This window comes from Cricetulus griseus (genome assembly GCF_003668045.3).
Source record: "Cricetulus griseus strain 17A/GY chromosome 1 unlocalized genomic scaffold, alternate assembly CriGri-PICRH-1.0 chr1_1, whole genome shotgun sequence".
Taxonomy (NCBI): domain Eukaryota; kingdom Metazoa; phylum Chordata; class Mammalia; order Rodentia; family Cricetidae; genus Cricetulus; species Cricetulus griseus.
The window spans coordinates 68,569,507-68,591,725 of record NW_023276807.1 but is presented as its reverse complement, the minus strand read 5'-3'; the positions used below and the strand labels follow the sequence as shown (position 1 = coordinate 68,591,725).

At 47.1% G+C, this 22,219-nt stretch overlaps 1 pseudogene; it reads left to right on the top strand.

The window, feature by feature from the left end:
* Positions 1 to 6,160, top strand: part of LOC100768364 — a 157,697-nt pseudogene extending 151,537 nt beyond the window's left edge.
* The last annotated feature ends 16,059 nt before the right edge of the window (positions 6,161 to 22,219 follow it).

Below are 22,219 nucleotides of genomic sequence, written 5' to 3'. Positions count from 1 at the left end.
GAACACAGTGATTTTCATGCATAAACTTTCCTTGCTCAGGCAACTAACATCTGACTTAATCACTTGTTCCCCTGGCTTTGTTTTTCCTTCTAATCCCTATGCCCAGACCTAGATGGCAGATTCATTTTGCTGCTCACTAGCTAAAGGGAACTGCTGAGGTTTAGAGAGTTTGTGAACAAATGGGGTGATTAACTAGTGTCCTCTTCCCTTGTCACATGACTCCATCTTCGGTGACGGGTTTGGTCCATTGTTTTTCTTCTACATCCATGAGGTGTTTAATGGGACCTTCAGAGCCAGAAGGAGAAACTTTCAACTCCAAGTCAGCAAGGAACTGCTGAGCCTTGAAGAGGTTGGCTTACAAGCTGTGTCAGCTTGCCATCAAATGGCAACAGAGACACTGAGAAGGTGGTCGGTTGGACCGCTGAGCAGGGGACAGCACTGGTGTATATTGCCTATCCTCAGGCTTAGAGGTCTGTTGTCCATAAAAACCAGGGCAATTTTATCTGGTCATGTGACCATTCCCCATATGATGGTTAATATTGCCAACTTGAAAGAATTATAATGATAGTAGACAAGACTCTAGGCAAGCCTGTAAGGAAGTTTCTAGATTGGGTTAATTAAAGTGGGCCGACCCACCCTGAATACAGCAGTATCTTTCCATAAACTGGGTTCCTGGACTGAATAAAAGAAAACAGAGCTGGGTATCACACTTACTGTGGATGCAACATGGCCAGCTACCTCCTACTTCTGTTCCATGCCTTCCACATAGTAATGGACTGTACCTTCAAACTGTGAGCCAACAAGCTTGCTTCCTTGAGTTGTTTTTGTTGGGTATGTAATCACAGCAGAGAAAAAAAAGTACCTACTGCACCCTGTCTCCTGAAGTCTAGATTGTAGCAAATAACCTGAAGAACAAAATGACCTCCTGTTTGTAAGCCACTGTGTGAGCAACTGCCCCTCACACTTTTGGAAATGGGGTCTACTCTCCACCTCTGATAGGGATCTATTTAGTCATGAATTCAGATATAATCTGGAGTCCTTGATTTTATCTTCAGGAAGTCAACTTCCTTGTGGAAGTTAACCTGGAGGGGCCCAGGTGGGTTAACAGGGTAGCAATGGCTCATGTGACCACCTCAGTTGTTCTGTGATGCTCATGACTATCTGGTCACCACAGAAGGGACAACTAGAGTCTTGCCCTCAGTTCACAGCTGGGTCTGCTTGAGAGACAATGCAAGGGCTTCAGCAGGTGTCATTAAGTCTTTCAGAGTGTTTCCACCCACTGTGTCTCACCAGACAACCTTTAGTTTTAGCAATCTAGCAAGATGCCAGCCATGACTGCAGTAAGGCCAGGGGCCCCTTGTCATCATGGGCAGGGAGGCTACCCTCACTGATTGTGGAAGGGCCTTGGATTATAGAGAGAACCTTCTCTGGTCTTCCAGTGTTTGTGCCACCTCCTCCACTGAGGGTGAGCCTACTTACCTCAATTAATGGTTTGGAAACTTCCTTACGGACACGTCCAGAGGTTTGTCTCCTAGATGACTCTACATTGGTTAGCTCTGATGGTCAATATTAACCACCACAGGTACTATCCTTCATGCTCTATTCTTGAGTTTTACTTGACATCTTGATCCCTCCTGAAACACAGAATGGCTCCAGCAAACTCTATGGTTCTGAAACACTACCATCCATTCGAAACTATAGATCACAGGCAGCATCCCTAAGGCTGAGTTTATGCTGTGATCTCTGCAATTACCAAAACACAATACCAAAACTCAATCCTCTAGGTTTCTCTGCATCACATGGTGGTGCCAACGTGCCTGGAATGCAGAGGTCCCCTTGACAGTGGCAGGATGACTGGGCAGAAGGTATGGAATGATCTTGAAGGGATTGCATGAGTTGAAAGGGGCCTGTGCCAGCAGACAGCCCAGGGAGCCTGAGGAATGGTGACTGTGTGGAGGTCCATGGGGCAACTTGAAAGGCACAGCATCTTTCAATTCCAGGCGCCTTGGTGCAGGGTGGGGGCCCTCTCCTGGGGATGAGGAACAGACTATGGATAAAGACTCTTTTCTGGAAGATCTAGGAAGCCTCTGTGCACTGAGTTGATGGGGCTTGTGTCCCCCCTGTCCCCCAGCCTTCTATACCCTGCAGCTCCTAGGGCAGAACAGTAGTTTATTTTCTTTCTTGGCTTCAATTAGGCTTCCAACCATGATGTGAGCTCCCTCCACCACAACTCTGGCAATTAGTGTGCACGGGAGAAGGTTGCAGGGTGGCTTGGGCAGGCCTTTATGCGGTGCTCAGCCCAGGGTGGGGGCCCTCTTTCTCTCTAGCAAGACACAAGCCTGAATGGGAGATGTCATTAGACCCCCATTCCTCCAGTACCGCTTCTCTTTAGAATAACAAAAACACATCAGTGGTAAGTTTCAGTGTTATTTTTAATAAAAGAAAACCCTTTAATTTACATATATTTAAGGCTAAGTAAATGAAAATGCATTATGTTACCACTGTTCCCCGGGATAATGAGCCCAGAGGATTCGGAGCAGCGATTTGCTTTCAAGCCCCACACACCCCCAGCTCGTGCTTGCCGCTGGTGTGAGGGAGGGATGTGAGGCCACACTAAGATGCCTTATGAGCTGAGCTTGCTGCGCCCCAGTTGTAGACTTTGGAGAACCAATGGCTTTTGTGCCAAGCAACCATCCAAGCCTAGGTTAGAGCTTGCCTGCTGGATCAGAGCCTACAGCAGAGTGAAACGGGCAGTATGGGAGGTGCACCTGCTCCTCTAGATGCCTGCTTCCACGCCATCTTTGTGAGGCCTAGGGACAGGACTCAGGGAACAAAGAAATCATACATGTACACAGTAGCAGTGGGACCAGCCCTATAGGAGATCTGAGCCCTGAGGCAGGTGGCCATGGCTCCTCAGAGAAGCAGATTGCCTCCAGACTCCAGGAACAGGGCTGAGGAGGTCCGAGAGCAAGCTTGACATTCCTGCTTCTGCAAGGACATGCTCTTTTCTCTCTGTTTCTATTTTCTCTGGGTAATCAGGTGACTTGAAAAGAAGTAAGATAAGGGTATTGTGTGGCTGACAAGATTCCGATGATACTGTCTATGAGGAGGTGGGAGGGAGTCTGGCCTCTGAACCCACCAGTGGTCAGGCAGAACACCCCACACTTCTGCCTCTGGGTTACTCACTATAGGACACCTCGGATCCTCAGCTCTGATCTTTTTTACTCTTGAGGTGGTAAAAAAGCCACTTGATTAGGACCCCATTGTGGTGACAATCTTAGTACAAATGCCATCTGTCTCTATGCAAGGGCACTGTCCTGGCACATGGATTACATTTGGCTGCAAGATACAAATTGGGCTGATAAAGTCCATTCCTGTTTATTTCCAAAGGCCTGTGACCCTCAGGCATTCATGAGGGATGGCTGCCCACTGCAGCATCTCTCTGGTGAGGTATGGTTGTTCCCTCAGTATCTCTCTGGGAAGTGGGATGCATTGAGTTAAGATGAGCAGCGTGCATGCCTGTTCATGTGGCCAGCTTGGCATGGTGTTTTGTTTGGAGTCATGTACAGACATTTACCAAACAGCATATGGCAGCAAGCTGCTGCCTCCGTGCCCACGTGGAAATCGCAGCAGCTCTGTGATCCAGAGAGCTTGAATTGTAGCTTTATGGAGACGATCTTGGAACATGATACTCAGAATCCAACCAGTGGATGGCATTATGTATTTGCATAGAGAGGCTAGGAGGGAGTACACATTTCTGTTGAAACAGTTTATACAGGGGCAAGTTCCTTTAGCAGAGGTGATAAATCTGATTTCTTCTTGTTTCTAACATAGACCAAATTGGATGTGGCTTGTTCTAATAGCTGGCTTGCTACAAGACAGTTCCGGACTGTGAGCCTGGACCTGGTGGCTGTCAGTCCTTTGGGAGAAACAGATTCTTTGGCTTTGGTTGTACATTTGGTCTCTGGTTACAAATGCCAATGATAAATGTATCATTTACTTTTCTGTTGCTGTGATAAAGCACTACGAATGAAGCAACAAGAGTTTATTTGGGCTTATGGTTATAGCGGGTTAGAGTCCACGATGGGGGTAGGGATGGCAAAGCCATGGCAGCAGGAGCAGGAAGCCGAGGGCCCACATTTTGAACTGCAAGCACAACAAAGAAAGAAAAAACTAAAAGTGGTGCAACTATGGACTCTCAAAGCTTGCCAGCAGTGACATTCTTCCTCTAACAAAGCCATAGTGTCTAAGTCTTCCCAGATAATATTATAGCCCAGGGACCAAGTATGCAAATTATCAAGACTATGGGGGTGGGCCGAAACTCATTTACACCCCCACAATAAGCCCAGCAGGCACACTCTTCTGAGCCTTGCAGAGCTTGGGTATTGGGAATGACCCTTTGCCTTTTCTTCTGTGGCTTCTCTTTAGCTCCTATTTCTGACTTGGAGACTGGCCTTGCCCTCATCCATGCATACCTTGGAGGGAGCCATGCGTCAGAGGAAGTGCAGGGAGAAGTCATGCAGGAAAAGCATACCTTTCATCCAAGCACCAGGTTCTCCTCCTGAATATACCTAGGACTCAGGGGTGGGGGTAAGGGATGCAGAAGAAGATTATGCAGACCATGAGTGTGGTCTTCCCAGAAATGTGGGGATAGAGACAGGGGCACTGACTCAGATCAACCCTCCCTTTTCCTGAGAAGTCCTCCTGGCTCCGTCCTTTCCACAGTGTGAATGCTGTGATTCTCCAAGGAAGGTCAGTTCACCCATGGATTGCAAGCCTGGTGAGGATGGAGGTATTTGTCTTTTTGTCATGGCCCTTCCAGGGTAGCTCAGCGTCTGTACACAGTGCCTGCTGCAGGGAGGAAGACAAATGACAGTGTGGTTACAGAGCACAGGTATCTCTCAGGTGCATCTCCCAGGGACCACTGGGATGTGGCTCAGTGATAGAGCACTTGCTTCATATGCACAGGTCCTGAGTTCAATCCCCAGCACTGAGACAAGGAGAGAAGGTTGACTGTCCTCCAAGAGGGCTCATCTCTTCCTAGCTTGCATTTTGAAGTGGTTTTTCACAGGACAGTTCCGAGTTACTATGAGGGCAATTATCACATTAATGATTTGTGTGGCTGTTTTTCCCTAAACCCAAGACAAAGCGTGCTCATGTAAAAACATTCTTTAGGTTCCATAAAGGGTAACATTCTGGAAGAGCTAGCCTGGCTCAGTGATAAGCCCCCCACTCACTTCCCCTGGGGGACCTTGTAGCTGTCGGAAGCGCAATGGAACTGTCAAAAGCGCATGAAGTCAGCTGTGCAAACGGGGGAACAGAAGTCACGGCTCCCTTTGTTCTGTGACAGCAGGAAAATCTTAAACTTTTCATCAAAGAGGAAATAGAATTCCAACACTTGCACACCTAAGTAGCAGGGTTTGCCCCTCCCTACTCCTAACCACCAACACAGAGCAAGCTTGCCAACCAACCGCCCTGTGTCAAAATGGCAGCCATGGGCCTCATCTTGCCTACCTCCGTCTGGGCTCTGCCTGGGCCTCATGCACAGGAGCCTGTCCTTGCCGGACACACATTCTTAGGGAAGACCCTGATTGTATGATAGAAACCTATGTCAGCTTCATAGAGGGGTTAGAGGAGCAGCTGTGGGGGCTGAGGCTGTGGCTGTGAGTAGGAATTTGACAATTCAACTCTCCATCCTTCCCCTGGCTAGGGTTTTCTAGGTTTCCTCACAGAAGGTTGGCTCTTCTTGGGTATCAGTCTGTGTGCCATGCTGGAAAGAAGAGGAGAGTGAATGGGACCTCAACTTCACTGGTCTTCAGCAGTCCCAGGAGTTTTCAAAGGGCAATTGCTTTGCCAAGAGCCCTGCCTCCCCACCACAAGCCCTCTGTTGTTGAACTGTGGCCCTTGGCAGTCAGCAAGTGTCCCAGCATCAGCCTGGCAGCCAGAACCTGAGTGTCTGCCCTGACCCCTGGGAGTTCTACAGTGGCACCTCCTTGCCACTTTTGGTGAATCTGAAGTCCATACAGTGATCAGGACAGCCACAGAGCTGCTGAAGGGACACCCTGCCCTCATGTCTTCATCTTACAGATACTTTGAAGAGTCAGACAGTGTGGCAGGGGCTGGCCGCCTGTGGACAGTGGGCACGGAGGAGAGGCAGTAACAGCCAGCCACAGCGGCATTTTCTTCTCTTTGCTTTGAGCCACTTGCCCTGTCCTCAGGTCCTGGATAAGAAGCAGAGGACAGACCCAATGGGAAGCAGAAGCTAACTCAAGGAGGGAGGAATGTTCTAGAACACAGGCTGAGACAGAAGCCCCAGGGTTTCAGGGTTTCTCCTTCTGTTCCCAGTAAAGGAGGCAGGAAGCACAAGCAAGCAGGCAGACTCCTCCCCCATGGAGGGGCTTACAAGAGGCCAGTCTGGCCAACCTCACTCAGGTCCTTCCTCTCCTCTGTGGCCTCAGGCTCAGGGACAAGGAACAGAGTCACAGGCTTGCCTGCAGAACCTGTACTTGGTCTGGGGTCAGCTAGGGTCCAGTAATGTGGTATGGAGAGAACTTACAGGGGGACTTGTGGCTACCAAGGTACTAGTGCCCCCTGCCAACAGCTGTTGTCATTGACAGGGCCCTAAAGATGACCATGGGGTCTCAGCTAAATTTGACAGCTGGCAAATATACCCTTAGGGTCATTTGTCAAAGAGAATGTGTGGGATTATGCAATATTTGTGCTTCATAAATAAATACTGGGTGAGCGAGCCTGTGTACCTATGTTGCTTTGTGTGTGTGTGTGTGTGTGTGTGTGTGTGTGTGTGTGTGTGAGAGAGAGAGAGAGAGAGAGAGAGAGAGAGAGAGAGAGAGAGAGAGAGAGAGAGTTGTTTTTCATGTGTGGGTGAGTGATCAGTTTTTACATGTGTGTGGGGGTCATTTTGTGTGGGGGGGTCAATTTTCATGTGTGCATGTGTGGTCACCTTTCAGGCGTGTATAGAGGCATGGATGGAGCTTCATTTCTCCATGTAAATGAAGAGTAAATGAAGTTTCTTCCCTTGAGGTAACCTACTCTGCCAGGCTTGCTTCCTTCCTTCCTTCCTTCCTTCCTTCCTTCCTTCCTTCCTTCCTTCCTTCCTTCCTTCCTTCCTTCTTCCATTCACTATGTGTGTCACAGTGTATATGTGCCAGGCAGCACAACAATGATCTCCCCTGCAAGGGCTTTCTACCCCACAGTCACCTCCGACATAGCCTTGGAAAGGGTCCCCAGAGCTTAATCTCTCTCAGACTGACTGACTTACCCTGGGAGACCTGGGAGCCTGCCTTCCCACAATACTGGAATGGCACAAGTGTGACTTGCTTGCCAAGTAGAATAGCTTTAGGTGGTGACAGCTGTGGGGGGCTTGCTATTTGGGAAATCTGTTGTCCCAGCCATCTTCAGGGGCCCCTTACCTGACTGTTGAGTGCAGAAGGCAGGGTCCCTATGCTGCCTGAATCTTAATCAGCTGCAGCCAGGCCCATGCTATAGGGCAGGGGTGGGGTCTGGCAGGATGTACTCACTAGTAACTCATCGTGAGACCATGGCTTTGTTACTTGGGAAGTCATCTAGCTGCCTGGGCTCCTGCATACTGGCATCCTTTCACTGTCCTTGCTGTGTTTACCTGGGACATTGCTATGCTGCTATGTGTGCTGAGTTCTACAATAGACCCTCTGCTCCTTCAGTCCTGGAGGCTACACCTGAAGACCACTTTGTGGGCAGCCTGGATTCCTCTGAGCCTCTCTCCCTGGATTTCAGACAGTCTTATCCTTGTGTCAGGACCAAATTATGCCTGATCTCTTTGAAGGATGCCAGACATCACCTCTCTAAGATGCCCTATCCAAATACAGTCATTCCCAGTCAGAGGTACTGACTGGCCACATCATGAACAAGGTCATCTGTGTTGTTACTTTCTTATTTTTAATATATTTTCTTCAGTTTAAAGTGATGGTGTGAAGCTAAAGTTGCTGAATGTTTTGTTCTTTAGGAATTTTGGCTGAGGGCTTTGGAGCCCTAGTCATCTGCTGTTATAAGGCCTTTCACGGGAGTATTTTGGGCTTATGCCTGAACCCTAGCACTGATCTCCCCATGCTATAACTCAGCCATCTTCTCCTCATGGTCCCTGTCATCTACCTTAGTTGGATTTCGGGCATGGAAGCCTTTCCCACAATTAAGGTACACTGAGAGGATTAATCTGCTTTTTGTAATCTTGTCAGAAATGTGATACTATAATCTAGCTGTTGACTGAAATCTAATTCCATTTAACTTTCCCTCGACTGGGTGAGGTGCTGTCTCCCTCCGCTTTCGCTGGCTTCTTTGTATCTGCTATGTGATCAGAGATGACGGCGTAATTGATTTCTGAGCCATTCAAGAGGCCTTCAAATTGCTTCTGTTGTTGGCTGTCGAATGTTGAAGGTAAAATAAAGTCAGGACTCTATTTTCTTAAAACCTGTTCAACAAGGAGGCAGCCTTTACTGAAAGGCACGGCTCTTGGTGGGAACCCAGGGAACCATGGTCACCACCCGGGAGGGACATCATCACAGGGAAAAGCAGAGGAGTGTGTCGGCAGTTAATCAGCACCCCTTCATCTCAGAAAGCTTTCTGGGAAATGGTGTTCTACTCATCAGCTTACAACTCGGGGGCTTCCGGAGATAATTCATGAAACAATTTCTGTTGACTTTGATCCTTTTGGGTGGCTAAGTACTAATAAAATCGAGAACGATCTGGCTTAGATGTCCCACAGCTGGTGCCCGAGCTAAAAGACAACAGAGATGAGATCCATAGAATACTAATCTGTTGACTGGCACCGGTCCCACACACAGGAGCTGAGTGCAGGGGTCCCTGTGTGGGGATGGTGATGCTGTTTTCCTATAGGGGCATCATGGTGTTAACCTGCTCTCATGCCCACGTTCTGCAGGCCTCTGTACACCAGGGGCTGATTTCCCTGCAGCGCCCAATGCTAGAAACTTCCCCAGCACCAAGGCTGTGCAGGCTTGGCTCCCCTGCCTGGGCTCTGCTCACTACAGGTGCCTCATTCATTCCCAGCCTCTAGGCTTCCTCGGGACTCTCTGAAGGAACAGGGTGGCCTGGAGAGAGATGCAGAGTATCTGAGTCTGCTATAGCATCTCATCAGCCCGTCTGGGGTGTGGCCTTGTCTTTGATGTGCTACCTTACCTGGGAAGACACTCATCTCTGCAGAACATCCCCACTTAGCTCTCTCCCCATACACTAGGAGATCACATAGGTCCATCTTAATTCTACTGAAAATATCCAGTGCAATGGGAAAAAATGGCCATTCTGGAGGTCTGTGGACCCAGGCCATATTAGGTAAGATCCCTAATATGTCCCAGGTCCTTTTGGTCTGTGCTCCCAAGGAGGGATGATGATGTACCAAGCCTCTAAGGTCTGGATTAGCTCAGACCCTGATTCCTGGAAATGATTGTACACTTTACTCTCCTACTGCATAGCTGCTCATGGCTGTGGACCCCCAAAGAAGACCAGCAAACTAAGGACAGAAGTCCTCTGCCAAAATTTCTGAACATCACATATTCAATAATTTTTAGCTTAATACCATCATTTTATTATTCATCTATTTGTTAATATGGATTCTCTGTGTATTCCTGGCTATCCTGGAACTCGCTTAGTAGACCTGGCTGGCCTCGAACTCAGAGATCCACCTGTCTCTACCTCCTGAAGATTAAAGGTGTGCTCCATCACACCTGAATTCCATATCATCATTTAAAATTGGGGAACATATATTAAGAACCAAAACATAACATCACAGATGCCCTTGTGAAGATGGAGGTTTCTGTCCCACCTGGTACTGCAGCCAATTCACTCCAAATAAACAGACAGATGCTATATCAATTATAAAACTCTTGGCCAATGGCTAGGGCTTCTTACTGTCTAGTTCTGTCTTAATTATTAACCCATTTTTATTAATCTATGTATTGCCACAAGGCTGTGGCTTACCCGTAATCAGGCATGTTACTCCTTCAACTGCATGGCATCTCTTGGCAGCCTCCCTCTGCCTTCCTCTCCCCAGCCTTCTCCTCATCTGGTAGCCCTGCTATGCTTCTTGCCTGGCTATTGACCAATCAGTGTTTTATTCATCAACCAATAAGAGAAGCATATATACAGAAGGACATCCCCTATCACCCTTGTTCATCCAGTGAGTACCTCTGAGTGGGAATTCTCTACAGAGGCATCCTCAGCAGACCCACAGGCAGTACAAAGGACTTGTCTTGATACTGTGTGGACTCCATACCTCCTTAGGATCCCCCATAAGTCACCTCTCTGGGTACCAGGACTGCTTTCCTGGTATTCATGTGCACACCCAGGACAGGGAGGCTATCGTTAGCTACATAGTGTCTAATGTACCCCAGAATGTGACAATCATAGCCCTCAGTACCTCAGAACATGACTATATTTTGATAGGGTCTCTTGGAGAGACAATGTCTGGGATCCTCCAACGATATCAGGGTATTGACACCCACAGAGGCATACCTGTGTCCTGACACAGGATAAGATTGTCTGAAAGCCAGGAAAAGAGGCCTCAGAGAAAAGTGAGAAGCCACTATAGCCAGCCTCACCATAGCTAACCAGCGCACTATAAATGCTACAGACGGGGCATCATGATAGCTTCATGACAGAACCAAGCCCAATGACAAGGAAAACATGGTGGTAAATTCCCTCAAACTTTTCAAATTTGGGACTCAGCACGAGCTGCCTGTACTTATTGATCTACTGATATCCTAAACTTAGTATATGTGGAAGTATAGAGGCTGGTCAGCACATTGCCATGCTGGTTTTTGTCTAGTTACATGACCTAGGACCATCTGGGGAGATAGCTCAGTGAAGGATTTTCTGGATCTAATTGGCCTGTGGGAAGATTCAGCTTGAGATTGAGGGGAACCCTAATTTTGAGGCCCAGACTGTGTAAGAGTAGAGAAAGAACTGGGTGGTGGTGGTACATGCTGTTAATCCCTGCTCTGGGGAGGCAGAGGCAGACAGATCTCCATGAGTCCAAGGCTAGCCTGGTTTACATGAGCAAGCTCCAGGGCAGCTAGAGTGGTAATACAGAGAAACCCTGTCTCAAGAAACAAACAAACAAACAAACAAACAAAAGAGTAGGGAAAGGTAGATGAGCCCTAAGCTTGCATGCACTGATTTTCCTCTCATGCTCATGGTGTCTGTATGTATGCATGCACATGGGTTTGCACATGTGTCTGTGTGCATGTGGAAGCCAGATGTTGACACTAGACATCTTCCTTAATCACTTTCCATCTTACTTTCTAAGACAGGGTTTCTCACTGAACACAGAGCTTGCTGCTTTGACTGGGTTGATTGGCCAGGGAGCTCCAAGGAACTGTCTCTACCTTCCCAGAATGCCTTGCTACACCTAACTTTTTATGTGGATGCTGGGGATTCACAACCAGGCCCTCTTTCTGACTAAGCTGTCTCCTAAGCCCTCACTGTTAGTACTACAAAGCCATTGCTCCACCCATTGACCTAGCCTGATGAGGTAAAGGAGTCACAGTAGATGATGAAGCACCTGTCAACTTGCTATCAGTCCTCTCTGCTTAGTAATGAGACCACTGCTGGTCAGAGTCTCATGATCTCCTACTCAAGCTGGCACCCCCCACAGCATGGCACCCACATTTTCTCAGCTCAGCTCCTCTTAGCCTCATTTTAGACTTGTAGCCATTGAGCCTTCCTTTTCGGGTATTAACTGGGTTCTAGCCTAGTTTTCTGTCCCAGAAAAAGAAATTCTCCTATCTAATTATGAGAGTAACCAGTGCTTTTTGCAATTGTCTTATTCTTTCAATTAAATTTCCTTATCCAATTTCTTCACAAAACTCATGGCTCTTAGAAAATGAGAGAACCAGGGCCATGAGTTCCTGTGGCATGACATGAAGTCAAACTGTTCAGAATTACCCCAAATGTTGGGTAATTTTATACCTAGACTCATCATCTCAGTTTGAAGTGGGGCTGACACGTCTGTCTGAGAAAGCTTACCCACACATCCATTATCCTAGTTCCAATGTTAGCTCAAACCTTGACTTTGTTTTAAGTAGATAACTATGGGACCAATAGGGGGCAGTTCTTAGGAAATGTAGTATATAGACTGGATTCTTGGGAAGGGGCTGAACGGTATATTTGGGACAATGCACCATTCTACATCTGTGCAGTGCTATGTAGAGACTTGTAGAAGAGACCTGGGTGAGCAGCCCGTAGACACAGGACCTTTCTCTCTCTCCCTCCTGCATGGGGCTCTCCAGCACAGGGGTGAATCGGGGCTTACTGTTGAAAGCCCTGTTTTCTCCGTGACTTGTTGGTTGTTTTATTATTGTTTTGACATTCACGGAGTGCCAGGATTATGAGGGTAGGAGGTGGTGTGTATAATTACCCTGGGCCCTGACTTTCCTCATCTAGACACAAAAATCTATATAAAGTAAACCACACAATGCCCAACTGGCAGGGGAGAGGAGGGGAACACTGTGAGTCACTTCCGGGACTCACTGGCTCAGGGTGGCTGCCACGTGGGACAAATGCCAGCATCCTTAATAAGTATGCCCATCCTATCACCACATGCATGAGCAAGCTCACCCTGCCATGGCCCAAGAACACCTGCCCTCCTCACATAACCTGGCCACATTTCACTTCAGTTAGTGAGACTCCTCCAAGCTGCTCCCTGGAATCTGAGTGTGCACATAGGTGCCCAGGGCACCTGGTTCAAACACAGGCTGTGATTCGGAGCCTTGGCTGAGGTCAAGGATCTTGTCTCTAGCAAGCTGTTAGGGTGCAGATGCTGATGGATCATGGGTTAACCTGAGACCCAGGTGCCCTGCAGCTTTTGGTAGAATTGCCCCTGCTGGAGAGCACCTTTTCTATTATACCCTTAGTCTGGACTGACCAGCTCTTCTCCACCTTATTAGTTTTCTCCTTCTAGTGACTACATACCCAAGAAGTAAAGAAAGGTTTATTTGAGCTTACTGCTTGAGGATACAGTTCATCATGGTGGGGAAAGGCGCAGGGCAGGCAGCTTTGTGGTGGCAAGTACGTGTGGCTAGGATGCCTTACATCCTGGCAGAACAGGAGGTAGAGAAGAGACAGGAAGTAAGACAAGTTGGCTGTACCATCTCAAAGCAATGACTCACTTCCTACAGCCAGACCCCACCTTCTAAAGATTTCAGTCTCTTCTCAAACAGCTCCGACAGCCTATAGGAACGGAAGAAACCTCCTCTCTATCACTGGTCCCCAACAGCCAGCAAGGGACAGGCTGTGATTCAACCTTGACCTACTGTGCACTCAGGCCTCCCAGAATTCCATTTACAAGCAATGTGTCCCCTGGGGAGACAGGGCCAGAAGGCCAGAGCCTTAGTTTCTGTGGCCGGTCTGGTGTGCACTTAGGTGGACCTGACCCAGCACTGGAGTGCAGGTTTGTTTGCAGAAAGGAGTGGGCATGCGGTCTGCCATCATCTCTAGGGAGTTTTATCAGCCTCCATCTTGTCACTTTGATTAGGTCCACATCCCTGCTTACCTGAGCAGCCTCAGAAGCTCTTTCTGCAGCGGCCTTCACTCCACTTCAGGCATCACCCCTCTTCTCCACAGTTACCCAGGCCCTCTGAAGAGGGAGACCTCTTTCCCTTCTGTTCAGAAGCACTGGGTAGCTTTTCTTTGCTGTTGGAGTCAAGCCTTCATGTAGCCTAGAAGGCATGAAATTGCTACCCTCCAAACCTCCAGGAGTGATAGCTGTACCTGTGTCCAGGGATTGTGTTTCACAGAAGGACCGAAAAAGCAAGGCTAGCTCAGCAACAATTGATATAATGTCTGGTAGCAGGGACTGATGGGCAAGGCGTTCTGGAGGGCTGCTTCGTAAGAATGTGTCATACTGAGAAGGGATGCCATTTATTGACTTTGTGTTCTTTATCAAGCGCCGAGCCAGGCTCTTCTCAGACGTTATTTCATTTGGTATTTACAGCAACTATACATGTGAGGAAACTTTGATAAGGAAAAAGCTTTTAAACTGCTCAAGGCTGCCCGGCTAGTGAATGGAAGGGGGATTGTGACCCTGGATCTCAAAGTGGCCTCATGCTGCATCTCTCAGTGGGGGAACAGAGGCAGGGGAGCATGGTGCAGCTGAGTCTGTGGGGGCACACACTCAGGATGCCCCATCAAGATAGAAGACCCTCCCATGTCTGTGTGGCTTCATCCTGGAAGGGTAGGTCTCAGGCTCTCTGATCCCTGGAAGCTTATAGACTTGTGGTGTAGTCTCATGTCAACTGAGCACAGTCGAGCTTCTCCAGAACTTGTGTCTTGCTTACTTGCTGTGGACGTGCTGGCTGAACATCGTCCCAAAGATGCAGAATGGCGGATGCTTTGAAAATGATGACACTGTGACGCTTGGTTGAGTGCTCACGCCCCACAGGTTCATAAGGCAAGTCCCCCTGTAGCTTTTGCCCTCTCGACAGAAAAACAAAGCTTATGCTACTGTCAGATCCTGTCACATCACCTACATTCCCTGAGCCAGCAAGACAATTGTCGGTGACTACTGAAAACCTCCCTGTGGCCGATGTCACCTGACAGTGTGTCTGTCCACCCACACCGTGGCTCACTGTCAAAATCAGTATTTACTCTCCTGAGATGTTCATTGAACAGAATGTCACTTTTTAGGTATTCGTCCTTTGGATCACTTGCTTTTGCCTTGTTTGGGGAGAGACAAGGAAAACCCAGCTCCTAAGGCAGTCTTACTCAGCACAATCAGTGACCGAGTGTCTTTGTAGGTTTTAGGAAGTCTTTGGTCCCCTACATATAACTTTTGGAGGAATTAAGAGTAAAAAGTAACTCTAATATTTGAGTTCACAGGAAGTTTCATAAATGGTGACGTGGTGAAGGCAGAGCATTTAATAGGGAAGAAAAACACCAGAAATTTACCTCCTTTTACACCCAGTCTAAATTTTATTGTTTAGTTTTCAATTTTTGCTTTGTTTGCTTGTTTTTAGAGGTGGGATTTCTCTGTGTAATAGCCCCGGCTGTCCTGGAACTAGCTCTGTAGACCAGGCTGTGTCCTCAAAGTCACAGAGATCCACTGGCTTCTGCTGTGAGTTTCTGTCCTCACCTCCCTCCAAACTGGAGTGTGACATGTGTGTTAGCCAATAAGTCCTTTTCTCCACAAGTTGTTTCTTACCATGGTGTTTGTTACAGCAATGGAAAGCAAAGCAGGACAGGACAGTCACTGGGCGTGGGGTGGGGGTTGAACACCTAAGTGGTTTCTTTTCATTGGAATAAAAATGACACACAGGAGAGATCCTGTGTTCTCATCCAGAAATTTTGGTGGCAAATCCCTGCCCCATCTGCTGTGAAACTTCTGTGTTTAACCCCTTCACCATGGGACCTTTGCTGGGTCTGTAAGTTACAGGTTCTGGGGCTGGGGGTGGGGAAACTTAAGATGGGAAGCCACGGCTCTGTCCTATTCAGGTTATTGCATACTAGAAGCATGTAAATAAAATATAGCTTGGTTCTCACCTCAATATTTTGAAACACTTGAAAAGTAAGAGTTACTGCCACTGCTGTCATTGAGACTGTGCAGTAATATATTATTTATCATTTGTTAAAGCTTGCCTGAGGATTCAGAAAGCAAAGCCAGACACAGCGTTGTTGTTGTTGTTGTTGTTGTTGTTGTTGTTGTTGTTGTTGTTGTTGTTGGTGGTGGTGGTGGTGGTGGTGGCATACACCTTTAATCCCAGGACTCAAGAGACAGGCAGATGGATCTCTCTGAGTTCAAGGCCACCCTTTAGCAAAGTGTAACAGAGCACATGTCTTTGATCCCAGCACTTGGGATCGCATGCCTTTAATTCCAGCTTTAGGGAAGTTGAGCCAGGAGTGATTTGAATGGTCTGAGAAAGGATTAAAAGGAGGAGGAGACAGGAATTCAGAGCCTTTTGCCTCTGAGGACTCATGGAGACAGGATTGCCATTCAGCTGGGTAGAAGTAAAATCTACTGGTTTGGCTGCTTTGCTTCTCTGATCTTCAGCTTGATGCTTGAACCCCAATACCAGTCTCTGGGTTTTACTTTTCATGCTACAAGACTGTCTAAATACCCCCCCCCCACACACACACACACTGTTGCTTCCTCCTCTTTCAGGGTTACTTAGGACCCAGGACAGGAAATGCAAGTATTTGACTATTGCATGTAGTCACATTTCATAGGGTTCCAGTTAAAGAAACAGACACATGGAAATGGTTAAGGGTGAAGGGTGTGAAAACCAATGGGACCATGAACTTGAGTTCAGATGATCCAGGGAGAACGATGGGAAATAGACTCATGGAGCAAGAGGCCAAGGCAGCCAGAATCCACCAGAGAAGGGGAGAACCTTGTGGGAGGTTGAGGGTCAGAAGCAGGGTCTGATGGGAGATGTCCTTCTGTATATATGTTTCTCTTATTGGTTGATGAATAAAACACTATTTGGCCAACAGAGGTAGGAAGATAGGCAGGACTAGGAGACCAGAATTCTGAGAAAGGTAGGCAGAGAGGGATTGCAGAGACGCCAGGTAATTGAGGAAGGAGTAACAGGTCTGGTTCCTTCTCTGGTAAGATATGACTACATGGAAATACATAGATTAATAGAGATGGGTTAATAATTAAGGCAGATTTAGCCAATAAGAAGCCCTAGCCATTGGCCAACAGTTAATAATTAATGTAAATCTTTGTGTGCTTATTTGGGGCTGAATTGGCTGTGGGACCTGGCGGGAAAAGAAAAACCTCCAGTTACAAGTGTTGTCAAGGGACCTACCTTCCCAGAGGTGCTCTGAATCCCAGCAGCCATGCTGGGGGAGAGGTCAAGTCTTCTTAATAAAAAGTCAGGGTGACAGACTCCACAGCAGTCCAGAAATGTTTGCCTATGCTCTTACAAGTGTGAGCACACTTTAACCTATTTTCTACAAGTCGAGACATCAGTCCTGAGGCAGTACATGGAATGAAATAAATACTCAGGAAGGGAACATTGTTTGCCACAGTGTAAAATGGCACAGAGAAAGACTGGATGGATACCAGTTAAGCATAGAACGGCAAGAAGAAGCCATACTGCCTCTGACTGACTGAGTGTTGCAAAGCTGTTAAAAGAAATACTTGAAAAGAGATTTTTACAGTCATTGGTATTTTTTTTTTCATGGCATTGGAAATAGTGATGGTAGATATTAACTGAAAAACATGAAACAAACTTGTTTATGTATTGTGTGTGCTCTCTCTCTCTCCCTCTCTCTCTCTCTCACTCTCGTGTGTGTGTGTGTGTGTGTGTGTGTGTGTGTGTGTGTCTGTGTGTGTGTGTGTAATATTCCATACACCACCTTCACCCCATCATTTGCTGTTTTTCTCTACACCTTCGTTGCATTGTCCTTATATTAAAAAAACTTAATAGGAAAATGAATAGGTAGTGGATAGGCATGTTGGATACATGGGAAGGTCGATGTGGGCAAGGCCTGCACTTTTGTCTCACCATGTCCCACTGTGCCCCATTCTTCTCACACCTCTGCCCCACCACTGCCCTATCCCACCTCACCCCTGCCACATGGAGGGGTCCCCTCTGCTGACCTGTCCTCACAGCTGACAGAAGCAGTCCTAGATGTTTGTAGTAAAAGCCAGCTGAGGGCAAAGCTGAGTTGACTTTTATGGGCTGCTGCAAAGCTTCCAGAGGCCCAAGAGTAGTGGAAGATCTCAAATGTGTGGGCAAAGACCCACAGTGGAAGCATTTTCAGGGGATAACAGCCCTCACAGCCACTAGCTAATTAGAGATATGACAATTTGATATAAAAAAACTTTAAAAAAATTAGTAAAGAAAACTACCCCCCCCCACACCAAACCAAAAAATAGTGTGGAAAGCATTTTTTTTATCTCATGTAAAACAAGAGGAGCCAGGTGGTGGTGGCGCACACCTTTAATTCCTGCACTCGGGAGGCAGAGGCAGGAGGATCTCTGTAAGTTTGAGGACAGCCTGGTCTACAAAGTGAGTTCCAGAACAGCTACATGGCATCTCCCTGACTCTGCCTACTACTTTTCTCTATCCCTGTTTGGATTTCCTGCCTGGCTAAACCCTGCCTGTCCATTGGCAGAAATAGCTTTTATTCATCAACCAATAAGATAAACATATGTTCACAACATACAGAAGGACATCCCCCATTCAGTAAGTGTTCTGCTGCCTTCTGAGAAGAGACCTTCAGAATAAGGGGAAAGAAAACCATGAGCACAAAAAGGCACCGGGTTAGGTCTTTCTTGGCCAAGAGTAGGTAGAAAGATGCCACAGATGGGGCCAGTATGCCAGACCCAAGCTGAAACACCAATTGCTGAGCTATCTCAGGGACTGAGTGACCTCACCACCTACTGCTCAGGCCTGCTGCCCCCTCCCTCACTTCCACTCTGTGTCCAAAGCCTTCTCATCCCACACAGCAGCAGTGCACAGTGCAGCCTCATGTGTCCCCAACTGGCATCTCTATAGCTCCTTTTCTAAGGATATGGTGTCCATCCACTGGAGAGCCAGGTAGACATTACTGGGAGACAGGAAGTCCCACTTTCCCTCAGGGTGTCAAGAACCACTGTCTGCATTCAGATCCCTACCACCTCGGTGCTGTGCTCTTTGCACTATCCTGTACTCAGACACATGCAAAGTCTTTCTCACGGCTTGGTATTTAAAAACTTATATGCAATACGGTTGTCCCAGGCATTCTGGTTGCAAAAAAAAAAAAGTTTGCTTTATGAGGTGAAGCAGAGATAATAAATAATGTGTGTGGCACTGAATCCAGAGTTTCTTATAGGGTGGTACATAGTGGGGACCCTGCATTTTTGATTAAGGCAACTAGGAAGTGACTTTGAGTGACATTCAGTGGTCCTTCACTGTCGTAGTTAGGGTGACTATTGCTGTGATGAAACACCATGACCAAAAGCAAGTTGGGGAGGAAAGTGTTTATTCAGTGTATGCTTCCATATCATGGTCCACTACTGAAGAAGTCAGGACAGGAACTCAAACAGGGCAGGAACCTGGAAGCAGGAGCTGATGCAGAGCTGATGCTGCTTACTGGTTTGCTCCTCATGACTTGCTCAACCTATAGAATCCAGGAGCACCAACCCAATGATCTGGGCCCTCCCCCATCAATCACTAATTAAGAAATGCCCTTTAGCCGGATCTTATGGAGGCATTCTCTCTTCTGAGGTTTCTTCCTTTCCCTCCCTTGCTTATATCAAGTTGACAGAAAACTAGCCAGGACACTCTCTGTCTCTCTCTCTCTGTCTCTTTCTCTGTCTCTCTGTCTGTCTGTCTGTCTGTCTGTCTGTCTGTCTGTCTGTCTGTCTCTCTCTCTCTCTCTCTCTCTCTCTCACACACAAATATATCTATCTATCTATCTATATCTATATCTCTATATCTATATAGAGATATAGATATAGAGATATAGATATAGATATAGATATAGATATCTTAAGCTTGATGCAAGCTCTCCCATCTGTGGACATTTATGCTTTTTCCCAGGTTTAACTTAAGTGAAAAGTTGCAATTCGAAGTTTTGCTAAAGCTCAGTGTGGATTTCTGGTTCTTTCTTCAGGGGAGTGGAATTCTGAGCCAAAGGAGACCCGTGTTTCCAATGTACCTGCACTGTGGAAAGTTCGAAGGAGTGGACCCCTCGCCAGCAGGTGAGAGGCTAGCCCTGACGAATCTGAGTTTGGTTTTTGTTGTTTGGCTTTGTTTTATTTGACATTTGAGCTTTGAAAATGTGTCTGGTTTTAAGCTTTATACTATGGTTTTCACTAGATGACTAAGTGCCTCTGGTCTATACTGTCTGTTTATAACCACAGTCTATATTTCCATGAAGAGAGATTTTCCTGTTGATCTTCAAGTACTGTTTTACATACTGAGATTTTTTTTTTTTTAGTAGCTTTTGGGTAAGATGGTCTACTTTAGCTATTTCCCCAAATTTGTCATGTCCTCCTGTTTTTCTAACATTAAAAGGTACTCAATTGCATCAAAATTTTCCTTAGTTTCTGCTGTGATTCCATGTTTGCAGACTGTCTTCACAGCAGATGTTTATGTATGTAAATTTTTCCCAAGTCCTGACTTTGCCAGTGCAGTAATCCACAAGTACTTCATTTGGACGTGTGGGGCGAGCGCAACAGTCGGTGTTTGCATTTAAGCAATTTTTTTCCTGAAGAATTAACAGAACAGTTTGGTATTTCTTGGCTGACTTAAAACACATTCCTATATTATACTGAAGAGTAGCACATTGTTTGCCTCTATTTCTGTTTTTTTTTTTTTTTTTTTTTTTTGTCTGTTCACTAAAGTCTCGCTTTCTGGGCGCTCCTGAGCTAGCGCTGCTGCTATATCTTAACCGCAGACCCCCATGGTTCTCTTTACCCATGTGAGCTTCCATGTCCAGTTTAGGTAACTCAGTGGAGCTTGCAGAACTATGTCGTTAGAGGGTTTCAGTAGAAATTCATTTTATATTTTAAGTGATGCCGTGTAACTTGTGGTTTTGCAACATGTGCAATGAATTTGCATGTAGGGCTGTGTTATGGCTTTATGCTATTTGTGTTTCCTCAGGAGAGTATCGGTGAGTAATGGTAGAGTCTCAGCATCTTTGTTCCTATGTGCTTCCGTGTCATGTGGTCATTCTGAAGCGCCGTCTCGATACTGCTGGTGTGTGCATGTTGTTTTCTTGCTTGACCCATCATGGAATTTGAGAGCACAGTTTGCAACTATTTTCTCCTGTGAAGGAGGGGAGGGTATCTGGATGTTAGCAGGAACCCTAGCTTTTCCGTTTATCCTCAACTCCCTTGGTCCCCACACGGTGACAGGCGATGGGAAAGACGGTGCCTGTGAATTTCTAGCTCTGTAAAGGCCATTATGCAGGGATGGTTGCCCATTTTCCATGTTGAGCCCAAGCCCCTTGTGCCATGTTCTTTTGTTCTTTTTTTCCCCAAGGCAGGGTCTCGCTCCATCCAGGGTGGGCTGGAACTTGCTAACTATCCCAAGAAAGTCTCAAACTCCAGCCATCTTCCTGCCTCGGTCTACCTAGTGCTTCAATTATGGGCATGCCGCCACCAAATCCGAATCCTGTGACTCTTTGAAATGGCATGTCTGTTCCCTGGGACCTCCCTGGCTTTCTGCTAAGGAAGACCAAGAGCAGCAGCCCTGACTCTGTTTACGTTAGGGCTGAGCCCCTGGCAGAGGGAAGGGTGTCCACCAGCCTGCTTGAGTTGGGATGAGATCTGGGGGTCTGACACTCCTAAGAGAGACTCTTGCTTTTGCCTCCACTGGCAAAAGGATTCATAGCCCCGAGCTGGTGGATGGATCGATCCCCTACGTGCAATCTCTCAGGTCTCCTTGCTTTTCATCAGCTGGCCAAACTCTGTCATGACAGCACTTTCAGACCTAACACCAGGAATCCTTTTACTTCCCAGCTTTCAAAACCTGGGGCCATCTCCTCCCCTTTCTCTATCCCAATGATGATGGACCTTTAAAAGAGGCCCTACAATGTCTTTCTGATGGCAACTCAGAGCACAGTTCAATTTCATATCTACATGGCCATCCGTGGTAACCTTCCATGGTCTCTCCCAAGTCAATGCCTGGGTCACACATCAGCTGTAGTCATGCTTTTGGGGCCATGCCACAAGCCTGTTAGCAAGCTCCCTGAAGGAAGAGACTGAGTCATAGCTTTAGCCCTCCCCAGCCCTGGGCTCAGGGCCGGCCATTAACCTGGATATTGGTGGTCAGAGGTAAATAAGACACAGTCACACTGTTAGTTCTCAGTGCTATGGAGTGTGACAGCAGTCAGAGAGCTCACATAGATGTCAACATGTGTGTATTCATGGCAACCCCCATGTTGCCATGAATATTTAAACATAAATCCCTCAGTACAATTGGTATAATGAACAATGCACTCCTGAAAACAAGGATCCCACTTCCAAAACAAGAGGGAACTCATCATGTAGCCTTTCCTTCATGGTCACACCTAACTGCTAAATGTGACGGTGTCTTAGCCTCTGCATGCTCAGTTCAGAGCACCAGAAGAGTTAACCTCCCCTCCCTGCCCACAGAGTCACTTTGGAAGGAGTGAATCAGGGCCACACTGCCTTGTCTGTTCACTGTGCTGGGAGCTGACTCATCTTCAGTCATGGATCTGTTACAATGAGGCAGAAATTCTCTCTTATTGCAGTGAC